Source organism: Phoca vitulina, unplaced genomic scaffold (genome assembly GCF_004348235.1).
Source record: "Phoca vitulina isolate PV1807 unplaced genomic scaffold, GSC_HSeal_1.0 scaffold1, whole genome shotgun sequence".
Taxonomy (NCBI): Eukaryota; Metazoa; Chordata; class Mammalia; order Carnivora; family Phocidae; genus Phoca; species Phoca vitulina.
In genome coordinates, this window is record NW_022589704.1 from 39016286 (window position 1) to 39032682 (window position 16397).

A 16397-nucleotide genomic window follows, 5' to 3' on the forward strand; every position below is an offset into this window, starting at 1 on the left:
TTACCAACAACCCAATATAAAACTGGACAAAGAGTATGAAAACAGGAAGTTTAGGGGTGCCTGGCTAGCTCAGTCTGCAAAGCCTGTGATTCTTGGTCTCGGGATTGTAAATTCAAGCCCCACGTGGGGTGTGGAGATTCCTTAAAAGTAAAATCTTAAGAAATACATGAAGTTTACAGAAAAAAATATAAATGCTTCTTAAACATATCAAAAGATATTCAATTTCACTCATAATAAGGAAGATCCAAATTAAAACCATTAAGGTATCTTTATTTGTACCTAGTAGAGCTAAACAAATATCCAAAAAGTTGATAACACACTATTGAGGATGCAGTAGAGAAAGGGGCTCTCATGTATTTCTGGTGAGAATGTAAAATGATAAAATACTTTTGGAAGGTGGGGTGCCTGGGTGGCTCAGTTGGTTAAAGCATCTGTCTTTGGCTCAGGTCATGATCTCAGGGTCCTGGGCTCGAGTCCCGCATAGGGCTCTCTGCTCAGTGGGGAATCTGCTTCTCCCTTTCCCACTGCCCCTCCCTCCACTTATGCTCTCTCTCTCAAATAAATAAATACAATCTTAAAAAAAAACCAAAACACTTTTAGGAGGCAATCTAAAAATATCTCCCAAAATTACAAATGCACATGCTCGTGATTCATCAATTTCTCTTCTGGAAAATTATCTTAAAGATACACTTTCATATGTGAAAAATGTCATATGTCATATGTTTCATATGTTCAAAATTATTCACTGTGGCATTGTTTGCAATAGTAAAATATTGTAAGCAACCCAACTGTTGGGGACATACTAGTTAATACAGCTACATAATAGAATAATGTTCAGCTTTAAAACAAGTTTTTCCTTATGAAAAAGTATCTCTGTAATGAAATGAAAAGAAATAAACAATAAATTATTAAGGGGGGGAAAAGCATTGTTCAGAGGTGAAAATTCAGTACTTAGTATGCATTTGCTTGAACATGCTTAAAGAGACAAAGGATACACAAGAAACTAATAATTGATGGCACATCTCTGGGGACCTGAGTAGATGAAGGATAGAGGTAGGAAGATTTCTGATTGAAAAAGATTTTAATTTCTTTCTAAAATTATGCAAATGCTACAGTTTTCTCTATCTTGAATGCTCTTCACCCTTGTTCCCCACCCCCACCTCATTATATATTCTTCAGATCTCAATCCTTTCCTCAAAAAAGATGTTCTTTCCAATCTGGAAGAGTTTCGATTCTGTCTCGTCTTGAACTCTTACCTTTGTTTTTATAAATCATTTGTGCATATCGGTCTCCCTCATTTGACTGTTAAGATCCTTGAGGCGGTAGGGAACAGATCTGGCTTACCTCCCCAGAGCCTGTCCCGCCTGGCACACAGCTCTCTGTGAGTGCTCGTTGAATGAAGAAATGCATTCTCAGGGCACTGTGTGGGGGCACTGGTTGGGAAACCACAGGAAAGATAAAAGAGGTGAGACAATGTCTGCCTTCAGGTAGTTTATCAACTAGGGAGGTTAAGATAAATACACCTATAATTATAAGGCAGAATGTGGTCATTGCCTTAGGAGTTACAAATAAAGTCATATGGGATTCAGAGCAAGGTGAGTGCTAGAAGAATTTTTAAAATGTGTTAAATATCTGAAAAAGGCTGTAATATTTGAAAAGGGTCTTTGAAAGACTGGCGTGATTTCCTCAAAAAAGGGCAGAGCATTTAGGGCCTACAGGGACCAGACGGCTGATACATATAAGTGAATGGCTTTCCAAGTAGAAACTGACTAAAAACAAGATCTAGAGGTCCTTAAACTTGGCTGGATCACTTGGGAGCTTAAAAAAAGCCTCGTACTCAGCCATAACTCAAGGCCAATTCGATGAGAAACTTAGAGCGGGATTGGGAAAGTGGGTAGGGCGGATGAGATAGAGGTGAAATCCAAGGATTTGTAGTTTTAAAAAACTGCCCAGGTGGTAACATTGTAGACCAGATGCATTCTCATCACCTGTGACTTGCTAAAAATGCAGAATACTAGGTCCCCACCCTGGACTTAACAGAATCAGAACCGCACTGTGACAGTATCGCTGGTATTCTCATATACACTGGAAAGTTTGAGAAGTGCTCCTCTAGAGAACTTCGTCCCCTTCGGAGGGAGTGGCCGCTCATTAGGTAGTATCAGCATTCATTACCCTGAGGGAATGCAGACACCTTGGGGTCTCATTTTTCATTTGTAGTACAGGCAACAACTCAAATCACTGAAATCAGAAGATGGCAGGCCACCATGTCGTACACCTGAAACCAACGTACCACTGTGTGTCAACTACACTTCAGTTAAAACACCCCAAATGACTGGGGGCTTGCGGTTCGCTAGAGATGGTTTATTAGTGGAGTTTGTCTAAAGCTTAGGTTGTTTTAACCAGACATGTTTTTTTTTTTTTTTTTTTTTTTTAGATTTTTATTTATTTATCTGACAGAGAGAGAGAGAGAACAAGTAGGCAGAGAGAGAGGGAGAAGCAGGCTGCCCGCTGAGCAGAGAGCCCGATGCGGGGCTCGATCCCAGGACCCTGGGATCATGACCTGAGCCGAAGGCAGCCACTTAACCAGCTGAGCCACCCAGGCGCCCCTAACCAGACATGTTTTTAATGTGGATTTCTGGTATTTATTTTAAAAATGTTTTTTGAGCAGCTAAAGCATCCCTGACAATAATATCATACGGCGAAGTTCAACATACAACCTTGCTCTTCCTTAGGGATACAGAGGTCCTGGAGAACCACCAGCTCAGCGACCTGCCTTCCCATCTCCCACAGGCAAAATTTAGAGGGTATATTGGAAATAAAGCTACAAAGGTTTGGAGGGCTTGGAATGATTATTTAAATAAATTAAGTCAAGCTTAATGTCCATCACTCGATATTTTACAAGTCAGCATTATAACTGCAATACAAACAAAAAAGCGAACTTGCTCCCTCATGACCTGGTTGGAGGTATAATTGGTACAAAGGAAACAGTTGAAGACTTTTACCCAACAAATATTTATCCCGCTCCTGCTGCGTACCGGTGCTATTTCAATCCTTTAACTTCATCCCTTCGGTGGTATCCCTAACCAGCCAGCCTCCTGGAAAATTAATGTCATTACTCCTAGAATGAATGATCTCACAGGATAAAAGTGTGGATGAGTCAGAGCAACCCCTCGCTCCAGTGGGAAACGGCCAGTGCTCCGGAGCATTGTCTTTGAACAGGAAGGACCTCTGAGATTGTGGCAGAACAGAGGAGGAAGGGAAGTTCAGAGCAGGTGATGATCCACACTAGAAGGTCTCTTTCTCCATTGCTAAAGAGTTGGACAACAGTTAGAAAATTTCAAATAGCAATGCTAGGAAGGACATAGCTTTCAAAATATCAGTAACCAGGGGCCCCTGGGTGGCTCAGTCATTAAGCATCTGCCTTCAGCTCAGGTCATGATCCCAGGGTCCTGGGATCAAGCCCCACATCGAGCCCTGCATTGAGCCCCGCATCGGGCTCCCTGCTCCGCGGGAAGCCTGCTTCTCCCACTCCCCCTGCTTGTGTCCTCTCTCTAGCTGTGTCTCTCTCTGTCAAATAAGTAAATAAAATCTTAAAAAAAAAAAAAAATCAGCAACCATTTTCTCATGCTCTCACAACCCTTATCTGTCATGTCATTCTTTTTCAAGTTCAGTTGTTGCACGGAGTCATGTTTGTATCTACCTCTGCAGAAAGATTATTTAAAAAAAAAAAATCACTTCTCTGGATAAATATCCAAAATTAATTGCAAATGAAAAATCAGTCTAAAGCTTTAACTTGTTGAACTTTCACTGCACTGAAACATGCACAGGTATTTCTGAAACACACCAGGTATTTTTGTAAACCACCCATAAAAGCAAAAATCAAAAACTTCACAAAATGGGTTTCTGTAAGAAGTTTTTTGATAGCTTTTGTTAAAAAGAAATTTCTAAGCACTTTCAACATTTTAGATGCTCAAAGAATATAACCACTGAGGACAGCTGTACTATTCCTTTATAATTTTAGAGAGTATGCATTTATTTTGTTTTGATACAAAGCTCAGGTTTGTTTTTAAGATGTGAACAGCATAGTAACAAAGGAAAAGAGAAACAATGTAATGTATTAGGAAAAGGCACACAGACATGACAAAAAGGAGGGAAAAAAAATCTCCTTTTGAGCTAAAAAGAAAAGAGAGAGAAAAAAAAAAACTATCAAGGAGGAAGAAAGGCATCTCTGAACAAGAAAGGACTATTTCCCCAGCAGTGAGCTAGGGGGCTTTGAGGCTGGGGTGGAGAAAGAGAAGGTACCAGGTGAGAAAGTATTGTTTATGGTCCCTGCGAACAGAACTTTGATTTATATAACAAATCAATCCACTTACAGGACGTGCTAACTTCCTGTTGGGAGGTAAGTTCAGTCCCTTTCTCCTTCTTTGAATGAATGGGGAGGGTTTTCCGCTCACCCTCCGCCTCACCACAGGAATGTGCACTATCTACAGGGTTGTTTTGAAACCCATAGCACTTAAAGGAGCTGTATCAACAGGTTTCTCCTTCTCCCTAACATTGAGCCACTTGTAAAGGCTGAATAAGAATCTTGAACAAATTAAATACTACCATAGGAATTCAAAACCAGCTCCAGCTAGAGTGGGGTTTTTTTTTTTTTTAAACAGAATCCACAATTTATATTTTTATCACTTCAGCCTTTTTTGAGCCCAGAACCATAGAGCTAACAAAGGGCTATTTCCTGACAGCTTAATACAAAGCACCTTTTAAGGAAAGCCTGAAAGTTGGCCTTGGAATGTGGGTTACTGCAGAGAACTCTTTCCCAGATGGAGCTGCTAATGTGGTTTTCAAGAAAGCTCAGGAGACTCCAAAATATCCTTCCAAGCAATGTAATAAATGCCAAGTCTTTTATATGCTTATTATCTAATGCATTTCTATGGCCACTGCCCTTCAACACAAATATTTATCTTTTCTCTCTCAACTTTGGCCTATATACTTTCCATTCTGCCTTTAAATAAAACTACTTCCAGCCCGTGAGTGGTGAGGTAAAACACTCATCATAGAAGCTTCACTCATCCCAGCCCTAAATGCTACAGGGGACAAAAAAAGAAAAGAAAAGAAATTACAGGCAAATATTTTAAACTTCTACCTATGATGGTTAAAAACAGGAAACTGAGTAGTCATTTGCATTTTCTTCTTAGATTAACTCTTTTTGATTAAAGGGTTGTCCAGAACTTGGCTTGCCATGTTTGCACAGCCATGTGTCACTACTTTTTTTTCTTTTTTAAAAGACTTTATTTATTCATTTGACAGAGAAAGAAAGAGAGAGAGAGAGCACAAACAGGCTGACTGGCAAGGCAGAGGGAGAGGGAGAAGCAGGCTCCCTGCTGAGCAGGGAGCCCGACGTGGGGCTCCATCCCAGGACCCTGGGATCATGACCTGAGCAGAAGGCAGATGCTTAACTGACTGAGCCACCCAGGCGCTCCCATGTATCACTATTTTAATATCATTTGCAATTTATTCTACAATACCAAGTGGCTACTTTTAAGAAGTCCTAAGAGTTGATATAATTTATCATGAAGCTTAATTGCAAATGATTATAATCTGATTTCAAATATTAATCGATGATGTTGTAAAGAATGTGCATATTCCCCCATAACTAAACAAGAACACAATTAAAAATAGTCCAACATTCCCAAAATGAGAAAACACACAATAAAAAACTATTCTTTTTTTTTTTCTTTAAGATTTTAAGTAATCTCTACACCCAACATGTGGCTCGAACTCATGACCCTAAGATCAAGAGTCACATGCTCCAGTGACTGAGCCAGCCAGGCCCCTAAAAAACAATTTTTTGGGGGGTAGGGGCGGGGATGAGCATGCAGGGGAGAGGCAGAGAGAGAGAGGGAGAGAAAGAATCTGAAGCAGGTTCCATGCCCAGTTTGGAGCACCACGTGGGGCTCAGTCTCATGACCCTGAGATCATGACCTGAGATGAAATCAAGAGTCTGACGCTTAATCCACTGAGCCATCTAGGCTCCCCATCCTAAAAAACGATTCTTAATCTTAATGATAGAAATTAAAATCTCTGTAATAAACTGTTGAGTAAATAATTTGCTAACTACCTTGCACTGATTATTTTAATTGACCAGTTTCTTGGATATATCAACATTTTTGAACGGGGATAGGTTAGGTCATTGTCTAGATAATTTATTAATGTAGATCCTAGGGCTTAAAGGAACAAACTTGAATGTCTGGTGGTTTTCCACATTTGAGGAAGCAAGTTAAGTAACAACGGAAGTAGAGAAATCTAGGGGAAGTAGAATAAGGAATCAAAGGGTACGAGTCAGCAATAAAGACTGTGAGAAACAATGCCCCAAACAGTGAATACTTAAAGATGCATTTCATTGTTTTCCTCAGTCTCCCTGGGATTTGTTCAAGAGCCTGGATTCTTGGGGATTCTGGGTGGCTCAGTCGTTAAGCGCCTGCCTTTGGCTCAGGTCATGATCCCAGGGTCCTGGGATCGAGCCCCACGTCAGGCTCCCTGCTCTGCGGGGAGTCTTCTTCTCCCTCTGCCCCTCCCCCTGCTTGTGCATGTGCTCTCTCTCTGTCAAATAGGTAAATAAAATCTTAAAAAAAAAAAAGTGTGAGTTCTTCTTGACGTTTAAAGAAGAAAAACAACTTTTAGGAAAAATACTCAAAAGTCAAGTACACTTCTTAGTGAAGATGGCTCTGAATCTTGTACTCAACACTGTGATTTTATCACTTCTTAAAGGGATGTGACAAAGCCCTTTCAATATTTCCAGAGGACATGGAGTAGTTCCAAGAGTGAAGTAAAGAACCATGTAATCATATAAGCCTTACTTATTTAGTTATTGCAAACTAAGATGATCAGATACCTCTATAAAATGAGAATTATGAATTAAAGGTCACACCTATACATTTTCTTCCTCCCTTCCTGTTTTCCTTCCTTCCTTCCTCCCAGCCTCCCACCCTCCCTTTATGTCTGTCTGTCTCTGTCCCTCTCTCTCAAATTTAGGCAATAGAGGATTTTTATCTTCCTTTGAATTCTGGTGCCAAAGTTGAAAAACTAACATAGGGCAAGATTAACTGGGTGTTGGAAACACTCTCCACAGTTCCATTCACCATTTCCACAGAGCGGGGCCTGGAAAATGGAGAATGCACAATGGGAGGGGCCCCTGGCTGGCTCAGTAGGTAGAGCATGTGACTCATCTTGGGGTTTTAAGTTCAAGCCTTGTGTTGGGTGTAGTGATTACTTAAAAATAAAATCTTAAAAAAAGAATGCGCAGTGGGATCTCAAGGCAGATTTACTTAAATAGCCAAACAATGAAAACAATTATTCATCAACAAGGAATAATAAATTGTGTTATAATCATGCAATAGAACACGTCATAACTAAAACCACAGGGGTGCCTGGCAGGCTCAGTCAGAGGAACATGTGACTCTTGATCTTGGGGTCATGAGTTCGAGCCCCAACTTGGGTGTAGAGATTACTTCAATAAATAAGCTTTAAAAAAAAAAAAATGAGATGGTATTAAAAAAAAAAAATGGAAAAATGACCAACCTGTTTTCCTTTCAACCTTGCCTCCCTCATTAGGCATGGAATGTGGAGACAAGAGGGGAATTGAAGAATAAGAAAAACACCAAATCACTTGTAGGGCTTGGAGACTCGGTTAAATTTTAGAATTTCTTGATTAGGGAGACCCTTCAGTCTCCTCATTCTTTGTAGGAAATACCGTGATCGTTTTTTGAGGAAGACTGTTGCAAGTAGTGATCAGGTGGACAGAGTTGACTCTCTGGGTTTCAGGTAGAGAACTGAGGTTTTGTCTCAAGTTTACTTTATTGTTCTACACAGTTAAACAGAATGGGAAAGGAGGGAGGGCTGAGGGCAGAAGCGCTGTCCAGGAATGAAAGGTGTGCACGTGATTGGATTCGCCTTTTGTTCTCTGCGTGAAAAACCACAAAATGGATCCCGTGGATTGGGAGCAGAAGGCTGAGAAACACCGATATCTATTTCTAGTCAAAGTCTCTTGGTATCATTTATGTGCTCTTCTTTTTTATAGAATCCTGGCAAATCCCTATCTCCTTAGCCTTTTTTTTTTCCCCCCTCCACAGTTTTTTAGAAACACCAGGAAGCCATTTTTCCTGTTCTCCTCCCTCTGGACACTTCTCAGCCCTGGCAGATCATTTCTAACAGCAGAGGCTGTGACTGGTGATGAATGTGTGGAAGGTTTGAGGCTTGGCTCCTGAGCTTCGTGCTCTGGCATTCCTATATTGTCTCTTGAATTTTTAACAACAAAATTACTGCTTCATTCACCACCACCCAAAGTACTGCCAAGTAGAACCTGACTGCATTTATGAACTTATTTTAAATTTTAAATTATTTCACTATGGTAAAATAATACTAGATAAAAATGAATGGACACAATTATAGAAATGCTAAAGCTGACCATATCATTTAAATAATATATATGGGGTGTGGGGCTACTAAAAATTTGGGGCTTATCTATGGGATAGGCATTTTATATACATTATTACATTTAACCTCATGAAACCTCTGTAAGCTAAAAATTAGTATTCCTGTTTTAACAGACTTCAAGGATCAGAAGTACGAAGCGTGCCGAGGTTCAAGCCCTGGTCCATCTGACTCAAAAATCATTTTATCTCACTATTACTCAGGCAAAGTGCTTACTCAACATATGCAGAGCTTAATTATTCTTTCATCCTATGAAAAAAACAGATAGGGTAAATTAAATCAACTAAAATAGATGGTAATCTCCCTGAGGCAAAGGCTGATTGTTTATCTTTTTGTTGGCATAGAACAGGACCTCAGTGTGTTAGATGCATACTTCCAAATAGGTGCACATGAGAAAAATATTGATTTTTTAATTCACATACATATCACATACTTTTCCAAAGCATGTGTAAGCATCTACATTGTCATTAATGGATTCAAATACCTGCAGAAAAAATAAAATTTACTCGTCTAAATAAAAAGTGAGGTCCGTGAAAAAGATGGCTGATAATGCCAAATAATAACATAACCAAAAAAATTTAAAACTTGGGTACTGAATTACATTTACAGATCTTTTAACCTTTAAAGGCACATTGGCTAATATTTCTATTATTCCAGGAATAACAAGCAAGCAGAAAAACTTTTATGGTACAACTGACCCTAAACATGAAATCACTTAAAGAACATACGAATACAAGCTGTTTTCCTTACATAACACGTAACCTAAAGGAGCAGACTGAAATCCAACTGTTGGTAGAATTACACTCTGATAACCAGTTCTTTATACCAAAGAATCCAAAAACTGACTGAACACTTTTTCTTTACCAGGCTTTTCTTCTCCCTTTTCATGTTAGTTTCTCTATGTGGAAGAAAAGCAGAGAACAAGATTTTAAATTCTTAGTTCTTTTTTTTTTTCCTAAAATTAGTTTATTTACTTTTAAATTAAGTCAGAATTTGTTTCTGAAAGAACTATACTCTATCTTTAGTTGCTGCATTGTTAATGATTCTTTGCAGTTAAAGACATGCAGAATTCCAAGGTGGGGTGCTTTGTTATTAGCTTTTTACTAGTAACTCAGTTGGCCGGATGTTGAGTACTTCAGAATTTAAAGTTTTTTTCATAGAATAAAAGGACTTCTTTCAGTAATGGAGGTCCACTTGGCTTTTAGGTAGAATTATTCAGGTTTTCGGGTTTGTGATTGCTTTTATTTCTGCTTCAGAATTCTCTAGGATGAGTTTACTTGTGAGCCAAAACACACCCATAAATAATCAGTTAATCTCCCTTAACTCTCAGCATGTCTGGTTGGGTCCATTTCTGAGATTGTAAGAAAAAAAATAGAAAAGTTATTTCTTTCTTTCTAGATTTGTCTCCCTTATTTTGTTCATGTTACTTATTACAGTAAATGGACATTCCTGAAATTTTAATGATGTATACCTATGCACCGTAAATGTTTTCTTCATTATTCCAATATGTTTACTGTTTACTTTCGTGGTTCTGCACATCGTCTTTTTGAGTAGTCATTACCTGCAAAAGAAATGTCTACACTGGCTCCTTTTTTTTTTTTTTTTTTTTAGCCAAATACCTCGTTTCCATCATTTTGGGTTATTTTTGAGAATAATCTCCAACTCATCCCTGCATAAAATCCCTTGTCCACATTATGGTCCTTAAGGTAATGTCTTTGCAAATAAATCTTCCTATACCCGCTTCTTTGCCTTTAATGCTTTCCATAATCTCAGCGTTCTTTTGATTTTAATTCACATTTTTTATTCCTTTGTATGAATTTACATATTTCTTCCTTTTTACTGGTATCTACTTCATTCTATTTTAAAGTCTTTTGTTTTTACTTTTGGTCCCCATGAAGTTCCCTGGTGATGCCAATTCATGAATACACCAAAGGTTTGTTGCATGGCATCTTCCCTGAATGTGAGACTTCCTGGTGTGGGGTGGGGGGAGGGGAGCATAGCTGTCACTCATGGTACTGATGGTCCCTGTACTCCTGAAGACACTGTTACCCAGAAGTGAAATCTTAAAATAAACGTCCAGCTGTTTAGCCAATAGCATATACTTTGCTAAGTAACTATACCATTTTTAAGAAATGGTAAATAAATGAAACTTACCCTTTAAAGAAGATTTCAATAGATGATTTGGACTCCTTCCCTCTTTATTTCAGCTTAATCCAGTTCAGGGAAATTATAGAAGCCTGTCAGGTCCGTCCAGAGGCTGTGGAGACCACAAATGCAAGGATAAAACAAGTCCCTCCTCCTAAATTTACATTCATTTAGATCAGTTGGAGTGCTAGGGTTTTCAAATCCCAAGCTTTATATAAGGTGTTTTCCTTGATGGGTGAGTAGTAACTGTTTTCCCCAGCCAGTGAGGATCTTAGGTTTCCCCCTTTTAAAGCTTCAGGTTGTTCTTCAACTCTTCTTTTCATGTTGCATAACCCTCAGGGCGTTATATCTGACTTCCATATTTAATGTATTTTAATTCAGCCTTGTGATGATCTATATACACATTCATGAGCTCATCTTTCCCTTAGGACTTACACAGGTAGCAGAGATTAAGCTGGCATTCTTTACTAATTCCTGGCAATTGCAAGTCTGACTTCATGAATACCTTTATTTCTGCTCCTGCCATCCAAAAGTGTCGAGTAGAGAGTGTGATTACTTGATTAAATAAATAAAACAAGGTCTTTTGGACCGATCCTTCCATAACACCATATACACTGGCAACACACACATCCTGTCTTTTCCTCTTCTTCATATGCTCCCCCCTCTAGTGTTTCCATTCCTCTGAGTTATCCCTTTAAAATCTGCAAAGTTTTGTATCACTTTCTCACAGTGTGCATTATGCCTCATCCTATGAGTATATTTCTCTACCATACCCGCCCCAGACAAAACAATACAGTTTGCATTTGAACAGAAAGAAAATTATTTTCCTTCCGTTTCTTTCTTCTTTGGGCAAGGGAAGGGGGATGGAAGAGAAAGGTGTGAGTGGGAGAGAAGTAAGGCCAAAACAGAAACCAGTGAAGCTTGATCCAGCTCTATGTGTCACCTTGGAAGAGGTCACGGTCTAGGGTAATTCTTAGTTGAAATGATACCATATACCACCTCCTGTCACCAATTTCTCAAGTATTTCCCACTCCCCCAGCTACAAATCTCATTTAATAATTGCCCTACTCTATAATACTGCCATTGCTGTATTGTCTCATCTCCCCATTAGGATTCTGCTACTTTTTGTACTCTCTGCCTATAGCACCTAGCCTGGTCCTAGGCTTTTGGTAAATGTTTGCTGGATTGAAATAAATGGTTTGGCCTTGCTGAGACTCCCTATTTCTAGCATGTAGAAGAACCTTGTCTCAATGGACACCTTCATCTTTACTGCACACTATTAAGGTATAGTGACCAAAAACAACATAAATAAAAGTAACATGGTGGACTTTTAAATTGCAGCATTAAACATTTCAATACTTTTTTTTTTTTTCCTGGAAGAGCTCATGATGAACCATTCTTAATGTTTGGTGGTATAAGCCCCAAGATGCAGGCAGAAATGTTTTTGTGATTTTAAATACTTTCCACCTAGCATGGATAATAATCAAGGATAATTAAAATATATTAATGTATTTTGTGCAACTTTCACAAGTTCACAAAATAAAATGCAGCTTAAACTTGAACTTGTCTTCAGCCACATCTACACAGTGTACAGGATCATAAAATATTTGGACAATCCCTGGATTGTAGGTCTCTATGTTACCCCACATTTAGATCTGGAAAAGCCACAGATTAACTTGTGTCAATTTTTTTTTTCATCTGCAAAATTGAGCTGGGTCAGGGAAGGGAGAGACAGAGGAGAGGAACTAATAACTGAGCAGCATTTATCTGTATCCTACTCTGTTCTCGCATTTGCAAGGTGTGAGCTACCAAACTATCAGCAGCAAGGGCAAGGAAATGAAAGCACATGTCTTGTTGGTAGGAGGTTGCTGTGTTAGATTGGTTTAGGAAGGGATATTAGGATTTAAAAAGAAGACCAAGATATCCCATTTTATCTGTGTCTTGCTATAAATAATTACAATTAGATTTTTAACCTCTTGGAATCAACTTATGCATCTTTATTTCTTCCCTTTTGCCCAGGCTTTGAATGCATATGTTTAAATAAAGAATTTTAAGTTATAATGCAGTTTGCATGTATTGAAATACCACATATATCTTAAATAAATACCATAATGTTCTACCCAGCAAGTAAATCTGTAGCATAGATATTATAAAATTGGTTATGAAAAAATTTTTGATCCCATCTGGAGTGAGAAAATTTAATAAACAGTTTTTAAAACATTTCTGATATTAGGTTCAAGGAGCAGGTGCCTATGCTTTTTTTCTGGGAGTGGCTGATATTCCCAAGCTGCCAGGGCTCTGGGACACCAATGACAACAGTCTCATACCTGAAAAAGGCAGGATGCCTGGGTGGTTCAGTGGGTTAACTGTCTTCCTTCTGCTCAGGTCATGATATCAGGGTCCTGGGATCAAGCCCTGTGTCAGGCTCCTTGCTCAGGTGGGGAGTCTACTTCTCCCTCTCCCTCTGCCCACCCCCCCAACCTGTGCTCTCTCTCTCAAATAAATAAAATCTTAAAAAAAAAAAAAAAAACAACTGAAAAAAGGCTCAGAAGATTGCCATTTTAAGGCATCATTTTTTTTTTTAAGATTTTATTTATTTATTTGAGAGAGAGGGCATGAGTGTGGGGGAGGGGCAGAGGGAGAGGGAGAAGCAGGCTCCCTGCTGAGCAGGGAGCCCAATGTGGGGCTCAATCCCAGGACCCTGAGATCATGACCTGAGCTGAAGGCAGATGCTTAACCAACTGAGCCACCCAGGCACCACTTAAGGCATTATTAAAACTTTGGGGGAAAAAAATCCCACCAGAGACTGAGCATTCTTGCTGTTGAGCTAAATGACCAGACTCCTCCTCCCTTGCTGAGGGTGAGAAACAGCCTGTGTCTAGTCAGGGATGTGGAAACCACGTGGTAGATAGCTGTCTGCCCACATAGTGGCGAGTGAGCCCCAAGGAAGCAAAATGAGATAATGGAATATGGAGACTGTGATTTACTAGATTAGGACACAGGCAGAATTGGAAATCCTCCACTGTCTGGAAAGACCAAATGAAGATTGCGCCAGGAGACCGAGGCTAGGGGAGTTTGTAATTGCACCTCTTTCCACCTCACTGTGTTCAAGATAAAGGCATGTTTAATAATGTTAAGAATGGGGAAAAAAAATAATGTTTAAGAGTTGGATAGTTGGGGTCAAATAGACCTGAGTTCAAGTCCTGACTTTGTCATGGATTATGTTACATAACTAATACCATCAGCCTCCTACGTAATCTCAGCTTTCTTGTGAAATGGAATAATAATTACACCGACTTCATAGAATACTCGTTGTACAGGCTGATGACATAATGTGTGTAAACAAAACACTTAGCACGGTGCCTGGCATTCTCAGTGAATGTTAGCTAAAAACAAACAATGAAACATCAAAAACATCAATTGCCCGGCCTCTCTTATCTATAAAAAGGCCAAAGTGAAGGAAAGCCCCCGCAGTGTGGGATATCAGATCGACTGTCCCTCTGATCAAGGCTGCTGTCCACCCTGTCTTCTGGTTATTTTGGATGGCCTTCATACCTCTCATCCTTGCCACTCTCAGAGGTTGCGAAAGACATTCCTTCCTTCAAATGTTTATCAAGTGCCAACTCAGTGTCAAGTCGTAGCTATGTGAGGGGGGTGTACTGGTGAACACCTCACAAAGGGAGTTGGAAAGATAGGTAAGAAATAAAATAAACACACAAATACGATACCTGTCACTTGTAAGAAGAAAAAAATGGGACTCCACTCTGCAAGGGGTGACAAAGGAAGCCCTCTCTGAGGAAGGGACATTTAAGCTAAGAGACCAAAGATAAGAAACAGCAGACATGGTGTCTGTCCACCCCTTACGGCCTTTCTCTGCAGTCCTTGTGACAATTGCCAGCCTTGTGTGTCTTGTAACTCCCCAGTAGTTCTAGCTATCACAATCCGGAAGTGATCTCAAGAGACGTTCAGGAGAGGCTATTTCCTGCCAAGAGTGATCCCAGGGGCATGGTCAAGGATGGAGCAGCCAGGCAAGCACAGACGGACTGGTGCGGGCTGTTACTGCATGGACATGGGGCCAGCAGAGTCCTGGCACAGGGGCTGCAGGCCCCTGCCTGAGGAAGGGGTGCCTTTTCTACTCTACACAACCAGCTGATGGCCCTATGCAGCCTCAAAATAAGAGCACACTGGGAGAAGTCAGTGAAAGGTTTTTCAAAAGTAGGCTGGCGCCAGGGACTCAAGGTGCCATCCAGGAACAGCCCAACTTAATCCCGAAGGACAGGTGACATAGAGGACTCATCGCTATAGACCTGCACCATGACTTATAACCACTTTTCAGGGGAAATGTGCATTTCCTCCTCTTGGCATCAGAAGGATCATGGTTTGGGGGCACCTGGGTGGCTCAGTCAGTTAAAGTGTGAGTCTTGATTTCGGCTCAGGTCACAATCTCAGGGTGGTGAGATGGATCTCAGGGTGGTGAGGTCCAGTCCCGCATGGGGCTCCGTGCTCAGTGGGGAGTCTGCCAGAGATTCTCCCTCTCCCTCTCCCTCAGCACCAGGGGAGCAGTAGCTCAGCCCCTTCCCTCCCCCGCCCCCAGCCGCCTGAGGCCTCACACAAGCCACTTCTTCTAGTAACTGCTCCCACAGGGCAGTGCTGGGCCCCAAAGCTGTGATAATGGCCTCCTTCTCAGGCTCTCAAATTTAAGCAGTTCTTGCTGGATTCAGAATGATTCTCCTTCATACCAGAGCAGAATCATTCTTCCTGATTATCTAAAAATAAGCCACAAAGAATCCCTTTGTGGGAGGATTATGAGAAAAAAATAGTCAAAGGGAAAATGTAGGAGCCCATGAGCTAAAAACAAGAATATGTCAAGTTAATGTTTGCATACTCAGAGCGGTATCTAATTAAAATATTTCAGAGGGTAGAGGGAAGTTTTTATAGTGAACTGTGTTAAATTGGTTTCAATAGGTTTAACCCAAAAAATCCACATATAATATTCTTTTGGCTAGCTTTCTTACATATTAAAACTTAAAATTATGCAGAGAAATTCTCAGGCTAAGACATGTTTTGGCCTAATTAGCAGCACTTCAGACTAACAAGCAGAATTCTGATTTTAAAGATAGCACTTATACTTGAGGCAGGAACTAACAAAACTGGCCATACTTGATTTCCATCAAGGTTTCCTTAGAGAGAGTTAAAGAGAAAGAAGAAAAGGAACTGAAATGACAGGAAGCAGAGCTGGACATTAATAGTGCACAAATTTTACGTGGGCTTAGATGCATTAATTTAGGAAAATATAATTCTCTCACCACTTTTGGAGAAGATACAAATTATAACTCTAGTTAATAGGTTTCACAGTTAACAAAATTGTTACAAACCCAATCCAGAAATCCTGGTTTTCTGGCATGCAGTATATCCATAGTAATTTCAAGGAGTGTTGTAAAAGTCTCAAAATAAAATTAATGTTTATTTGCCTGAATCTTGAAAAGAAATAAACATGAAAGATAACTTTTGGTGGGGGGAACTGTGAGGCTATTCTAAAAAGACTGATAATCTTGATTGCAAGTGCTGCCATTTTTATACCTGGGCCACAAACATGACTGACATCTCTTTTAAAAGATTCATGCAAAGAAACAAACTCTTTGTAAAGAGAAAGTAGATTAAAAAATTGTAGTTAGTGGGTGCCTGGGTGGCTCAGTTGGTTAAGTGTCTGTCTTCAGCTAGGGTCATGATCCCAGGGTGCTGGGATGGAGTCCTGCATGAGG

General features: G+C 40.0%; 1 protein-coding gene across 2 annotated transcripts in view; it reads right to left on the reverse strand.

The window, feature by feature from the left end:
- The window catches only part of SLC39A10 (solute carrier family 39 member 10), a 131648-nt gene that overhangs the window by 96030 nt on the left and 19221 nt on the right, over nt 1-16397 (reverse strand). Inside the window, exon 2 of one of the 2 annotated variants that reach the window (XM_032405821.1) lies at nt 10645-10747. The exons of the other annotated variant lie outside the window; for it this stretch is intronic. The gene's annotated coding sequence lies outside the window, so the exon portion shown is untranslated. The remainder of the gene's footprint in view (nt 1-10644; nt 10748-16397) is intronic. 2 annotated transcript variants of the gene reach the window in all.